This window comes from Camelus bactrianus, chromosome X (genome assembly GCF_048773025.1).
Source record: "Camelus bactrianus isolate YW-2024 breed Bactrian camel chromosome X, ASM4877302v1, whole genome shotgun sequence".
NCBI lineage: Eukaryota > Metazoa > Chordata > Mammalia > Artiodactyla > Camelidae > Camelus > Camelus bactrianus.
Window position 1 is genome coordinate 94,379,754 of NC_133575.1, and position 16,353 is coordinate 94,396,106.

Below are 16,353 nucleotides of genomic sequence, written 5' to 3' on the forward strand. Positions count from 1 at the left end.
AGTGGAGATAAGCAATCTACTTGGTAAAGAGTTCAAGGTAGTGATCATAGAGATGCTCAAATAACTTAGCTGCATAATAGATGAACAGAGCAAGAAGTTAGAAATCTTTAATGAAGAGTCAGGAAACAAAAAGAAGAACCAAACAGAGATAAGGAATAAAATAACTGAAATAAAAATTATACTAGAAGGAATCAGCAGTATTAGGTAATGCAGAGGAATGGATCAGTGAGCTGGAATACAGAGTAGTGGAAATCACTGAAGCTGAATAGGAAAAAGAAAAAAGAATGAAAAGAAATAAAGAAAGTTTAAGATCTCTGGGACAACATCAAGCATATTAATATTGAGATTATAGGGGTTCCCGAAGGAGAAGAGAGAGATAGAGGGGAAGAGAATATATTTGAAGACATAATAGCTGAAAAACTTCCTTAACCTGGGAAAGGAAACAGACATCCAGGTCCATGAAGCACTGAGTCCCAAATAGGAAAAACCCAGAAAGGACCACACCAAAACACATAATAATTAAAATAGAAAAAGGTAAAGATAAAGAGAGAATATTAAAAGCAGCAAAGGAAAAGCAACAAGTTACATAAAGGGCAACTCCCATAAGGCTATCAGCTGATTTTTCAGCAGAAACTCTATATGCTGGAAGGGAGTGGCATGATCTATTTAAAGTGATGAAAGGGAAAAACTTAAAACCAAGACTACTTGGCAGGGCTTTCATTCTGTTTGGATGAAAAGATCAGAAGTTTTACAGACAAACAAAAGCTAGAAGAGTTCAGTACCACCAAAGCAGCTTTACAAGAAATGTTAAAGGGGCTTCTCTAAGTAGAAGAGAAAAGGCACAACTAGAAATATGAAAATTATGAAAAGAAAAAGCTAATTGGTAATACAGGCAAATATCTAACAAAGGTAGCAAGTCAACAACATATAAAGCTAGTAGGAAGTGAAAAGACAAAACTAGTAAAATCATCCATCTGTATCCACAATAAGTAGTAAAGGGATAACACAAAGATGTAAATTATATCAAAAAAACAGTAAATGTGAGGGAGGATAAAAATGCAGGATTGTTAAAATGTGTTTGAACTTAGGAGGTCAGAAACTTAAAATACCCATGTATATAAATAGATTGCTATACATAAACCTTATGGTAACCACAAACCAAAAGTCTACAGTAGATACACAAAACAGAGAAAGGAGTCCAAATGTAACACTAAAAGATAGTCATCAAGTAACAAAGGATGAGAATAAAAGAAAAAGGGAAAAAAAGATCTATGAAAACAACTGAAAAATAATGAACAAAATGGCAATAAGTATATATTTATCAATAATTACTTTAAGTGTAAATGGCCTAAATGCTCTAATCCAATTACATAGAGTGGCTAAATGGATACAAAGACAAGACCCATATATATGCTGCCTACAGGAGACTCACTTCAGATCTAAAGACAAAATGAAAGGGGATGGAAAAACTTATTCCATGCAAATGGAAATGGAAAGAAAGCTGGGGTAGCAATACTTATATCAGACAGAATAGATTTTAAAACAAAGACTGTAATATGTGACAAAGAAGGTCATTATATAATGATAGAGTAATCAATCCAATAAGAAGATAGAATAATTATAAATATATATGAACCCAATATAGCAGCACCTAAATATTTAAAGCACACATTAACAGAGATAGAGGGAGAAATTTACAGTAACACAATAATAGTAGGGACTGTAAAATATCAATGGACAGATCATCTAGATAGAAAATCAGTAAGGAAACACTGGCTTTAAATGACACATTAGTCCAAGGTGACCTAATAGATATTTGTAGAAGATTCCATCCCAAAGGAGCAGAATACACATGCTTTTAAAGTGCACATGGAACATTCTTCGGGATAGATTACATGCTATGCCACAAAATGAGTCTCAGTAAATATAAGAGGACTGAAATCATACCAAGTATCTTTTCCAACCACAATGCTATGAGACTAAAAATCGACTACAAGAAAAAAACTGCAAAGAGTACAAACACATGGAGATTAAGCTATATGCTACTAAACAACCAATGGTTCACTAAAGAAGTCAAAGGGGAAATCAAAAAATACCTGGAGACAAATTAAAATGAAAACAGAATGATCCAAAATCTATGGGACCCAGCAAAAGCAGTTGTAAGAGGGAAGTTCATAGCAATGCAAGCCTACCCCAGGAAAGAAGAAAAATCTCAAACAACCTAATCTATACCTAAAGGAACTATTAAAAAATAAAGCCCAAATATAAGGAGAGGAAAGAAATCATAAAGATCAGAGCAGTAATAAATTATAGACTGAAAAACAATACAGAAGATCAATGAAACTGAGAACTGGTTCTTTGAAAAGATAAAGAAAATTGATAAACCTTTAGCCAGACTTGTTAAGAAAAAAGAGGAACCAAGTCAATAAAATCACAAAGTAAAAGAGAGAAATTACACCACCACCACAGAAATACAGAGGATTGTAAGAGATTCCTGTGAACAGCTATCTGCCAATAAAATGGACAAACTTGAAGAAATGGACAAATTCGTATGAATGTATCATTTCTCAAGGTAGAACGAAGAGTAGGAAATATGAACAGACCAGTTGCCAGTAATGAAATTGAATCAGTAATAAAGAAACTCCCAACAAACAAAAGTTCAGGAACAGATGGCTTCACAGGTGACTTCTCAGAAACATTTAGAGAAGAATTCACAACTGTCCTTCTCAAACTATACCAAAAAATTGCAGAGGAAGGAAAACTTTCAAACTCATCCTATGTGTCCAGCATCACCCTGATACCAAAACCAGACAAATATATCACAAAAAAAGAAAATTACAGGCCAATGTCACTGATAAACATACACGCAGAAATCCTCAACAAAATACCATAAACCAAATTCAACAATACATTAAAAGAATCATACATCATGATCAAGTGGGATTTATCCCAGGGATGTGAAGATGGTTCAATATCCTCGAATCAATTTATGTAATACACCATGTTAACAAATTGAAGGATCAAAATCATATGATCATCTCAGTAGATGCAGTGAAAACTCTTGACAAAATTCATCATCCATTTATTATAAAAACTGTCAACAAAATGGTTATTGAGGGAACATATCTCGATGTAATAAAGGCCATATATGACAAGCCCACTACTGACATCGTACTCAATGGTGAAAAGCTGAGAGCATTTTCTCTAAGATCAGGAAGAACACAAGGATGCCTACTCTTATCACTCTTATTCAACTTAGTTTGACAGTAATAGGTACGGCAATCAGACAAGAAAAAAATAACAGAACTCCAAATTGGAAAGGAAGATATAAAACTGTCACTGTTTGCAGATGATGTGGTACCATTAATTATGTAATATGTTTGCATGGTGACAGATCTTAACTAGAATTACTGTAGTGATCATTTTGAAATGTATAGAAATACTGAATTGCTATGTTGTATACCAGGAACTAACATAGTGTAGTAGGCCAATTAAAATTCAAAAACACTCACAGTGAAAAAAAATGTGACTATGAATATATGTATGTTCATGTATAACTGGAAAATTGTGCTCTACATTGGAATTTGACACATTGTTAAATGACTATAACGCAATAAAAAAATTTAAAAAAAAAAAAAAAAAAAGAGAAACCAGGCACAGAACAAAAAATTCAAAAACAAACTCATAGAAAAATCGATTAGATTTGTGCTTACCAGAGGTGGGGACTCATGGCAGGGGGGAAATGGATTAAGGCAGTCTAAAGGTACAAACTTTCAATGAATAATGTAAATAAATACTAGGGATATAATGAACATGATAAATAAAATTAACTTTGGTGTATGTTATATTTGAAAGTTATTCAGAGTAAATCCTAAGAGTTCTCATCATAAGGAAAATATTTTTTTCTATTTCTTGAATTTTGGATCTATATGAGGTGATGGATGTTCACTGAACTTCTTGTGATAATTCATAAAGTATATGTCAGATCATTATACTGTATACTGTAAACTAATACATATCTGTCTGCCAATTATATCTCAATAAAACTAGATGAAAGCAATCAGGTAGACTTGAGAGAAAAAATTAACAGTTATTATTCAGTCAACCAAGTACTGAGCATATATTTATCCCCAAATCACCACCTGCCCAGAATAGTCTATCTCTGGGATAAATAGATAATATGGCCCCTGCTCTCAAAGTATTTACAGAATTGTTTGAAAATCATGAGTTATATATGTAAAGCAGTAAATGGGACAGACTAAACAATATGTTATTATGGGCACTTTATATTTCAGAAAATCTTCCTAAGATTCTTTACTTACTTCTACCAAAAATTTCTACCAAGTTTTCTCGTAATACTAATTCACAATGGGATTTAAAAGACCGATAGCTGATTGTTTTCGAGATAACAGTGGAAGCGGGAAAAATAGATAACTAAGCATCAGAAAGTTAAAGGGGCTTGAGGGGATGTGTGTTGGGAGAAGGAATAGTATGAAAAGGACGAGTTATGGGATGCTAGAGACAGCTTTCTGCACAGCAGCTTTGCCTCTGGGTGTCTTTCCTGAAATCTGTGTGAACATATCCTTGGATAAGCATTAAATAGAAGCCTAGAAAGGCTAAGCCAAATCTCAATTTTGGCTATGATTTTGAAAAGTTATTTGTCTATTTTCTGTAGTTTATTTTTGGAACAACAATTATGTCTTGTTTATTATTGTATTATTCTCAGCTCCTATTGTGCTAACACGTGATAAGTGCCTGATATATATTTAATATATTTCCAAGAAGCTACTCTTCTTTCAGTTTTTTATTAATCTTTTTCATCCTCTTTGTGAGTTATTCTTTCTCCTTTTAACCCTCAAGTTATAGTGTTCCTCGTCTCTATCCTCAGATCCTTATTTTTCCCTTTTACACACTTTCACCATGTCCATTTACTTTTCAGTGAGCCCCTTTTTTTCTGATGACCAGACAGTGTACTGTGGTAACTTCACTTGCAGGCATGGCCTTTGGAATCAAACAAACATGGGTTCAAGTTCAGTTTACCACTTACGAGCTATGGGACCTGGGGCCTAGGAATACTTAACTTCTTTGATCCTTAGCTCACCCTTTTGTTAGAAGGGGTCATTGATAATACCTAATTCATAGTATTATCATAAGACTTAGATGAAATAATAAAGATAAATGAAATAGCACACTATTAGAAATTGAATGAGTACTCAGTAAATGTTAGCTGCTTTTACTTGTTTGTAAAGCTTTATTGTGGTACAATTCACTTGCCATATAGTTCACCCATTTAAATTATACAATTCAGTGGGGTTTTGTTGGAAATTCACAGGGTTGTACAACTGTCAACACAATCTAATCTTACAACATTTTTTTATCCTCCCTAAGATCAGTAGCCACTGGCAGCCATTCTTCATTTCCCCCACCCCCAGCCCTATGAAACCACTAATACCTTTTCTTTCTCTTTAGATTTGACTATTCTGGACATTTTATATAAATGGAATCATGCAACATAGAATAATATTTTCAAGTTTCATCGATGTTACAGCATGTATTAGCAGTTCATTTTTTGTTGAATATTCCATTGTATCAATATACAATGCAAAATGTTTGCAATGCTTTTTATCCATCAGTTGACAAATATTTGGTGGTTTGTACTTTGTGGCTGTTATGTATGCTGTGAACATTTGTGTACAAGGATTTGTGAGGACCTATATTTTTATTTTCCTTAGGGTATATTAGGAGTAGGTATATACCTATTGAGTCATATGGTAAGTCAGTGTTTAAGATTTTGAGGAAATGTGAAACTGTTATCCAAAGGAGCTTAAGTATTTTACATTCCCACCAGCAATATATGAAGGTTCCAGTTGCCCACATCTTCACTAACATTTGCTATTGTCTGTCTTTAAAAGAAATGTTAGCCATCCTGTTGGGCATGAAGTGACAATCTCATTGTGATTTTGATGTACGTTTCCCAAAGCAGTAATGATTTTGCACATTTAAAAAAACTTATTGAAGTATAGTTGATTTACAGTGTTTCAGGTGTATAGCAAAGTGATTCGGTTATACGTGTGTGTGTGTGTGTGTGTGTGTGTGTATGTATATATATATATTCTTTTTCAGATTATTTTCCATTACAAATTATTATAAGATATTGAATAGAGTTCCCTGTGCTATACAGTAGGTCCTTGTTGTTTTTCTCTTTTATCTATAGTAATGTGTATCTGTTAATCCTAAATTCCTAAATTATCCCTCCCCCTCTTTTCCTCTTTGGTAACAATAAATTTGTTTACTATGCCTGTGAGTCTATTTCTGTTTTATAAATAAGTTCACTTGTATAATTTTTTAAGATTCCACATATAAGTGATATCATATGATATTTGTCTTTCTCTGTCTAACTTACTTAGTATGATAATATCTAGGTCCATTCATGTTATTTTGTGCATTTTTATATGCCTAATTGATAATTGTGCATCTTCTTCAGAGAGAAGCCAAATCAAATCTTGTGATATAATAAGAAATATATATTTGGTCTCTGTCCATAGTTCCTGGCTCAGAACTCCTTAAACCCTTGTAATTTCCTGAGTGATGGGGATGATTGGAACATCTTACACAGATCTCTTAAATCCCTTAGAATTTCCTGGGTAATAGGGATCATCTTTTGTTCAAATCAGGCAACTCTTTGGTGAGCTCCTGGTTATCTTCAGGATAGGAGCTAGTCATCAGAAGGATCAAGCCATGATTTTAATCTTGAAACTCTCAGCCTCATCCCCATCCTGTGGAGAGGGGCTCTACATTGAGTTAATTGATCCTAATTAGGGGGAGGTTGTAAGAACCTCTGACTTTGTAGCCAAGATGGACAGAAATATCCTGGGGACTCATTACTTGTGACTGGCATCTGAAGCAAGGGCAGTCTTGTGAAACTGAGCCCTTAAACCTGTGGAGTCTGACACTAACTATCTGGAGTAATGTTAGATTATACTATGGGACACCCAATTGTTGTCCTGAGAGTTGGAAAATTGGTTGGTGTGGGGAAAAACTTGCACATTTGGTGTCAGAAGTGTTGTGAGTGAAGAAACAGTGTGTCTTCAGATCTATTACCATATTTTAATTGAGTTGTCTTTTTATTATTGAATTATAAGTGTTCTTTTATATATTCTCAAAAAGCTCTCTTCTTATCAGATGTATGATTTTTAAAAATTCCCTCCCATTATGTGAATGTTCTTTTCACTTTCTTAACGGTGTTATTTTGAAGCAGAAAAGTTTTTAATTTTCATGTAGTCCAATTAATGCTTTTTTTTCTTTTGCCAGTTGTGTTTTTGGTGGCGTATCTAAGAAATCATTGCTCAATCCAAGATCACGGGTATTTACTCCTTTCTTTTCTTCTAAGAATTTGATGGTTTAACTCATATTTAGATCTATGATCTATTTTGAATTACTTTCTATTTATGATGTGGTGTAAAGGGTCCAATTTCATGCTTTTGCAAGTGGATATCCATTTGTCCCAGTGTCACTTGTTGGAAAGGTTATTCTTCTTCATTCAATCGTCTTGGCATCCTTGTTCAAAAAAAAAAACAATAGATCATAAATGTATGGGTTTATGTCTGTAGTGTCATTTTCATTCCATTGATATATATGTCTATCCAAGATGTTTTTAACTTTTCAGTGTGAATATCTTATATTTTTTTTTTGGTAAGTATGTATCTAAGCATTTTGTTTTTTATACTATTATAAATGACATTTACATAATTTCATACTTGGAGTTTTGATTTTTCATTGCTACTGTGTAGAAATAGTTAATTTTGATGAATTGATTGTGTATCCTGCAGCCTTTCTGAACTCATTTATTTAATAGATTTTTTTAATGGTTTCCTGAGGATTTTCTATATAGAAGGTCATGTAATCTGCAGAGTTTTAGTTCTTCCTTTCCAGTCTAGGTGTCTTAATTTTTTTCATGCCTAGTTACCCTATCTAGAGTTTCCAGTACAATGTAGAATAGAAGTGGTGTAAGCTGATATCTTTGTCTTGTTCCTGAATTTAGGGAAGGATTTCAATGTTAAACCATTAAGTATGATGTTAGCTGAGGGTTTTCATAGATGCCCTTTATCAGGCTGAGGAAATTCACTCCTGTTCCTAATTTTTGAGTCTTTCTATTATGTAAAGGTACTAGATCTTATCAAATGCTTCTTCTGTATCTATTGAGATGATGATGTGGGCTTTGCCCTTAATTCTTGCAAGGTGTTTATTATATTGACTTTTTAATGTTGAATCAACCTTGCAATCCTGGGATAAATCCCACTTATTCATGATGTAAAATCCCTTTGATACATTTCTTGGTTTGGTTTGCTAGTATTTTGTTGAGAACTTTTGTGTCAATATTCATGTTACTAGTCTATATTGCTTTTTATCCTACTATTTTTGTCTGGTTTTGATACAAGGGCAACATAAGTCTCATAGAATGAGTTTAGAAGGTTCCCTTCTCTTTAGTTTTGTTTCTTTTGGAAGAATTTGTGAAGGATTGTGTTTATTCTTTGAATATTTGGTGGAATTCAACAGTGAAGCCATGCTGAACTTTCTTGTATTGTGGAATTTTTTTAAAATTACTGATTTAATCTTTTTACTTTTTATAGATCTGTTCAGATTTTCCATTTTTTTTGAGTCAGTTTCAGTGGTTTGTGTCTTTCTAGGAATTTGTACATATCCTGAGTTATTTATTTTTTTGTCAAATGGTCACATATAACATTTCCTTAATATTTCAAATTTTGTAAAATATATATTCTCCCTTTTTTTCATAGTAAGTCTAGCCAAAGATTTGTCAATTTTGTTGATCTTTTTCAGGAATCAACCTTTGGTTTCATTGATTTTTCTCTATATTATTATTCTCTATTTCATTTATTTCCTCTCTAATCTTTAGTGTTTTCTTCTGTTTTTATTTTGTTAGGTTTACTTTGCTCTTATTACTCTACTTTCCTATAGTGGGAGATTAGATTAGTGATTTGAGCCATCAGTGTGCCATAGGTAGCTAACATCAGCTTAACTGAGTCAACTGTACACATCTGTTCCCAACTCTGCATTCAGTGTTGTCACATTCATAGTGAAATCAGTCTAGGTTGGGGTATTTATACCACAGAAATTAGCAAATAATGCACGTCAAGAGTTTATTTTTGAAGAGCTGGTTTATAAGCACACCACTGATCATGGCTGATTTGTATAAACTGACCTAATTATACTACTGGCTTTATTAGATGAACCTTAGGGCTACCCTTCTAGGTTTCATTGCAATTTTAGAATTTTATTCAGTGCTTCCTGTCCAAGATATTCATACTTAAAACTTATGCTTAGACATTTCTGGACTTAATAAATTCTTCAAGTCACGAGCAAGTTGTTATCTTCAATTTTAGGGTTAGAATATTAACCACTTATTTTAGACCTATGTTCTCACCTTCATTTTCTTGCATTGGTATCTGCAGTGTTTGTGGTGATGAAATTTTAACATGATAAATCTTTTGAAAGTGGAAGTGTATGTTCAGAGCATGTTTGGATAAGGGCATTGGCTGAGCTAGCTGTACCTGTAATTATTTTCTCCTGCAGTTTGCTTATTTTTTGCAGGCGCAAATACACAGCAGCCACCTTCTGGAGAACCTAAAGCAAACACTCCAGTCTGACACCTGGCTGTGAAGTACAATCAGGTGCAGAATCAGCCTCTGTTCACGTGCCTTGTTCCTACTTAAGTTGGCTACAAGGAGTTTTTATTTTAAAGTTGCTCTTGAGTCATGACCTTTAATGACAAACCTCAGCCAACATTGATTGATTATAGCTGAGTTACAAAGTGCCCCTACAGCATTCAAAATGAAAATGCTGACCATGTGTGCCTTTAGTAGAGCCACGCTAGCAGGTGCAGCAGGATAGCAGTTCACAAGAAGGTGGGTCAAGTATTTGAAGCTGAAGGAATTATTGAGAATCTCCTCATTATTAAGAGATCCATGCACAGAGAATTCACTTTCTATTAGGAACTTCTTTCAGAAAACCAATTAATTTTTCTAAGATGATAGTGAAATTTATTTGCAAATCTATTCAAATCTTGGTTGTGCCATTTACTAACCGTGTGACTTTGGTCATATTTCTTCAGTTCTTTAAACCTCAGTTTCCTCAACTGCATAATGGAAATAGCATAATGTATAATGTGCTGTATAATGGAAATCTGCCTTGCAAGGTTGAAATGAAGGCTACATGTATGTATGTATATTCATATGCCTCTAGCATCATAAACATTCCCTTCCCTTTAACTGCTATTTGTCACTTATGCTTGTCATTAGCCTGGGACATTAAATTCTTTTTAAATCACACTTTTTTCTTTCCATGGTTGAAGCAAGTCATTTCTTCTAAGTTACCAAAATAATTTAACTTCTGGAAAAAGTATCTGAGGCTTTACTGTAATTATTTCTACAATTATTACTTTTTATATGGAACTCAAATTGCCTCAGTTAGACTTATTTATTGTATACTTCCTTAGATACTTTTCTAAGTATTTTATGTGTGTTATTTCCTTCAGTCTTTAAATTCCAAATGGTGCCATTATGATCCCCATTTTAAAAATGAGGAAACTAAGTCACTTGCCCAAGTCACATAGCTGTTAAAGAAATCAGATTAGGCTCAAGATAGAGTAGCTCATGCCAAACCCCATGTCAGCAAACCTAAAACTTCACTAACTTTCTGTGCTTGGCTCTTCGAAAAGGAAGGCCTGGGTCAACCAGTCAGTGCTTGCCTGCTCAGCACAAGTTACCTATCCCAACTCCAAGAGTTCCCTTTCCTCCACATTAGGAAAGTGACCTTGCTTAAACTGACCAGCAAATGCCCAGGATATGTTCCTTGTTCCTGACACTTTGGTCTATAAAAATCTCATGCCTTGTACAGCTCCTCAGAACTCCTTTCTGTCTGCACAATTGGATGCTACCTGTTTCATAAATCACTGAACAAAAGCCTAGGAGATCAGTAAATTGTCTGTTGAAAATTTTCTTTTAACATAGCTAAAGTACATGGAGGAGATGGAATTTTAACGAAGCAGTTTGTCTTCAGAGTCTCTACTTCAAATAATGGCTAGTCAGTTTGTGGCACATGGACCATCAGTATTGGCATCATTTGGAGCTTGTTAGAAATGTGTAATCTCTGACCCCACCCTAGACCTACTGACTCAGAATATGAATTTTAACAAGATCCTCAGTTCTCATATATACATTAAAGTTTGGGAAGTACTTCTTTAAACCACTAATGGATGATAATATGAGCCTACTCCCTATCTGACGCATGCATTTCTCGTATAACCATTTAAATGAACAGGCAAATATAACACCAGAAATAACACCATACCTAAGAAAATGAGGAAAGCAAAATGTTCATGTGACTGAAAACTAAAATATATACAGAAATAGTGCAGAGAAGACTAACTCGAACACAGGCACTAAGGTCAGTCTGCTGCTCCTTCTATTGAGATTGAAAAAAATTAAGTAGAGTAAACCAAAAGAAAATGTATAGACCATCTGTTGTGTTTTCAATATAATTGAATAAAACATGGATTCTCTCTTTAAAAAAGGAAAAGACATGGTGATATGAACTGGAAACCAAAGTCTCTGCCCTCATACCTCCATGCTTCTATGTGGGAGGGAAATTTAAATGAAAAAGAATATAAACTGAGCTGGCACCAAGTCTTTTGAATGTAAAGAGAGAGCTTTGTGTTGTGGCTCTTAACATGTAAGTATGGCTCAGGAAGTCTTTAGTAAAATAATGCATGGGCTTGTTTTAATTTTGTTTATTGTTTGAAAGGAATGCAAGGTCAAGCTCAAGTTAGCATGAGAAATATTCCTTGCTCATTTGAAATTAGATTGGTTTATTAACTCCTAGAAAAAATAAATCTCAACATGGTCAAGTTTATACACCTATTAGGAAAGCTGGTGAGGAAATCAGCTGCAGACCTCACTGGTGGAGAGGCTGAACTGAGACGACACTACCCACTTTCACTCTTAAAGGGACTTAGGGTTTGCGTGTGACCCCTCCAAGAGCAATGATGTCTGTGTGGATGAAAGTCTCTGTTAGTGCTTAACTGAAGCCAGAGACTCTCCAGTTTGCAAAAAAGCAGGAAGTGATTAAGGGAAGGAGAGCTCTCTTCTTGTAAGCAAAGATGGAGTTTCCCAAGGTAAGAGCAGCAGGGGACTGTCCGTGGGAACTTTAAAGAAGGGGCTGTGTAGAAAGGAATGGTTAATGAGAAAAGAGACAGCAAAGGGAAGTTGATGGAACTAAAAAGTTCATATGGGACATCTTCCAAGTTTGGAAGGCCTTTCCATTGTGTAATAGAACAGAATGATCAAGTCTAATATAAACTTACAATTTCTGTTGTTCTCACAGTGCTACTATTTTGAGGTACACATGACCACTAAGTAAAGAACTTGATAAAATCATTATAGTCTAGTGTGAGTTTGGTATGAAGAAGACAGGGGAAGGGTCATAAACACAGAAAAGTACACAAATTCTAAGTGCACTGCTTCGTGAATTTGTACGATGTGAACACTTCCATGTAACCGCCAGCCGGGTCAAGATACAGAATATAGTCCACACTATAGAAGCCTCTTTATTGAGCTCCCTCTACCCCGTCATTACCCTTCCAAAGCATAACCAGTATTCTGTAAGCCTATGTTAATTTTGCCAAAATTTTAACTTTAATATGAATAAAATCATACAGTGTATATGCTTTTGTGTCTGTCTGCCTTGGCTCAGAGTTAGAATTGTAAGGTTCATCCATGCTGTCTTCATCCCTTTTCATTGCTTTATAGTATTTGAATATATGAATGTACTACAATATATCTATGCATTATACTGTTTTCCATTTTTGCAGTCTGAATCGTGCTGTTGTGATCCCTCTTGTGCATGTCAGGGGGTGTGTGTATATTTGCATTTCTGAACTGGTGTTGCTGGATTGAAAGGCAAACGCATGGTTAGATGCTGCCAGTTTGCCTAAGCGGTTGTACCAGTTTTGACTCCTGCCACCAACATATGAGAATTCTGGTTGCTCCATCTCTCCTTTAACACTTGCTGTGGACAGCTTACTATTTCTGCAAAACAAACCACCACAAAACTTAGTGGCTTAAAGCAACAATAATTTATTATCAAGTGACATAGGTTAGGTTCTCCTCAGTGGCTCTCCTCTAAATAGTGATTTTGGCTGGAGTTGACACTGACTGTGATCTCTTCTGTGTGTAATTATTCAGGGGCCCAGACCAGAGGGTGGATGAGCAGCAGTTATACAGGGGAAGCTCTGCTCATGAAGATGGCAAAAATGCATGTGGGCCAGCAGAACACACCCAAGGCCCTATGGCTTAGATTTGAAAATATCATACATTTACTTCTGATTTATTCTTTTTACCAAAGCAAGTCATTAGGCCAAACCCAAAGTCAAGGGTAGAGAAATATACTCCACAAATTTAATAGGAGGAATTGAAATTTCCCATGGCAAAGATTGTGGATCTGGCGAGAGATGAGAGATGAAGAATTAAGGAATTAAGGCTGTTAATGCAGTCTATCACAACAATTTTTATTTTTCCCTGTTTGCATCATTCTGATTGAGGTGTTGTGATAACACATTGTGTTTTTAATTTGTATTACTTTGATAGCAAATGAAATTGAGAAGTTTTAAAATATATTTTTGTCCATTTACGTATATTCTTTTTTTAGGTACTTTTCCATATCCTATGCCCACTTAAAAACTTGAGTTGTCTGCCTATTTTTACTGATATACAGGATTTTTAATAAAAATATGCTCTTTGATATAAGTCCTTCATCTGTTATATTTATTGCGAATATCTCCTCCCACTGTGTTGCTTACTTTCTCAATATTATCTTTGGATAAAAAGACATGCTTAAATTTTAATGAAGTGTAATTTACCAACCTTTTGTTTTATGTTTAGTACATTTATATCCTACTTTAGAAATCTTTGCTTATCTGAAGGAAATGAGGACACTTTCCTGTTATTTTCTAGATGCTTATTTAACTTCCATATTTAGATAGATGATCCACATGAAATTGTTTTCATATGTGCGAGGTTCAGTTTTTACTATGTAGATATCCAACTGAGAATCATTGATTGAAAAGAAATTGCTTCTCTACTGCATTGTAGTGTTGCATTTGTGGAAAATCATGAGGCAACATATGTGTGAATCTGTGTGGCAGGCAGAATTTTACAATGACTCTCCAAGACGCCACTCACTAATGGTGGGAATCTGTGAATATGAAGATAGAGCTCTCTCATAATTATGTTGTATTATATGACACAGTGAACCAAACAGTGGACAGATAGGGAGATTATCTGGGTGGGCCTGTGATTACATTAGCTCTTAATGCAGAGCATTTTCTCCTACTGGTGGCAGAAGGGAAAGCCTGAGAGATTTGAAATATGACAAGGACTCAACATGGCATTGCTGGTTAAATGAGATGGTACAGAGGCAGCCTTGAGATGAAGGAAACAGCTCCTAGCTAACAGCCAGTAAAGAAATAGGGAATTCAGATCTACATTTTAAGGAACTGGATTCTGCCTACAGTATGAATGAGGTTGAAAACAGATTCTTCCTCCAAACCTTTAGATGAAATCTCAGCCCGATCGATTTAATAATTTCAGCCTTAAGAGATCCTGAGCAGAGAACCCATTTTAGCCCATCTGGACTTCTGACCTACACAACCATTAAATGATAAATGGGTGTTGTTTTATGTTCCTAAGTTTGAGATAGGTTGTTAGACAGCAATAGAAAATGATTGTGGTCTGCTTCATTATTCTGTATTTTGTTCCATAGTTAATTTTTATCTATTTACCACAACAACACTACTATTGCTTTAATTAATATGACTTTATAGTAAGCTTTGATTTCTGATGTGTGTCATCCCTCCTTGTTCAAGATTATATTGATTCTTCTTGACCTTGAATTTTGATATTGATTTTAGAATCAGTTTCTCTCTTTATAAAAGGCAAAAACAAAACCAAAAAACACAGCCATGACTTTATTTGCAATTATTTTGAGAATTGTCTTTAAATTTTGAGTCCAGGAACATGATATGTTGCTCCCATTAAATGAGGTCTTCTTTAATATTTCTCAGTAATTTTTAATAACCTCATTTAAGTAAAATTTACATATCATAAAATTACCCATTTTAACTGTACAACAAAAACAATATCTGAAGAGGTAATCGCCAAGAATTTTCCAAAATTGATAGGGAATATCAAAGCACAGATTCAATGGATGATATGGTCTTTGAAGAAGCATCTATTCGATTTTATGCTCTTAAAATTTTTATTTAAATTAAAAAATTTTTTATACAATTACAACTTTTTTTTATTAAAGTATTGGGTCAATTTCTGATGTACAGCATAATATTTTGGTTATACATATACATATATTCCTTCATAAATTTTAAAGGTTACTTTCTATTTATATTTATTACAAAATATTGGCTCTATTCTCCATGTTGTACAATGCATCCTTGTAGCCTGTTTTACACCCAATAGTTGGACTTTCCACTCCCCCATCCCTAAATTGCCCCTCACCCCTCCTCACTGATAACCACTAGCTTGTTCTCTATATCTATGAACCTCCTTTTTTGTTATATTCACTAGTTTGTTGTATTTTTTAGATTGCACATGTAATTGATATCATATTTGTCTTTCTCCATCTGACTTATTTCACTCAGCATAATACCCTCCAATTCCATCTGTATTGGTGCAAATGGCAAAATTTTGTTCTTTTTATGGCTGAATAGTATTCCATTGTATATTATGTATCTATATCACATGTTTTTCATCCATTCATCTCTTAATGGACCCTTTGGTTGCTTCTATACCTTGGCAATTATAAGTAATTCTGCTAGGAACATTGGGGTGCATATATCTTTTCGAATTTGTTTTGTTTTTTGTTTTTTGTTTTTTGTTTGGATATATACTCAGGAGTGGAGTTGCTGTATCATATGGTAGTTATATTTTCAGATTTTGAGGAACCTCTCTGTACTGTTTTCCATAGTGCCTGCACCAATTTACACTCCCTTCAGCAGTATACAGGGGTTCCCTTTTCTCTGCATCCTCGCCAACAGTTGTTATTTGTGTTCTTTTTGATGATAGTCATTCTGACAGTTGTGAGGTGATATTTATTGAGGTTTTGATTTGCATTTCCCTGTTGATTAGTGATGTTGAGCATCTTTTCATGTACCTGTCGGCCATATGCATTTCCTCTTCGGAAAAATGTCTATTTGGTTCTTCTGCCCACTTTTTAATCAAATTGTTTTTTTTTTTTAACATTTTTTATTGATTTATAATCATTTTA

At 34.3% G+C, this 16,353-nt stretch overlaps 1 long non-coding RNA gene across 12 annotated transcripts in view; it reads left to right on the plus strand.

The window, feature by feature from the left end:
- LOC123619413 (uncharacterized) overlaps positions 1-16,353 on the plus strand; it is an 874,904-nt gene that overhangs the window by 352,903 nt on the left and 505,648 nt on the right. The window contains exon 4 of one of the 12 annotated variants that reach the window (XR_012504652.1): positions 7,312-7,363. The exons of the other annotated variants lie outside the window; for them this stretch is intronic. This is a non-coding gene — a long non-coding RNA (uncharacterized LOC123619413). The remainder of the gene's footprint in view (positions 1-7,311; positions 7,364-16,353) is intronic. 12 annotated transcript variants of the gene reach the window in all.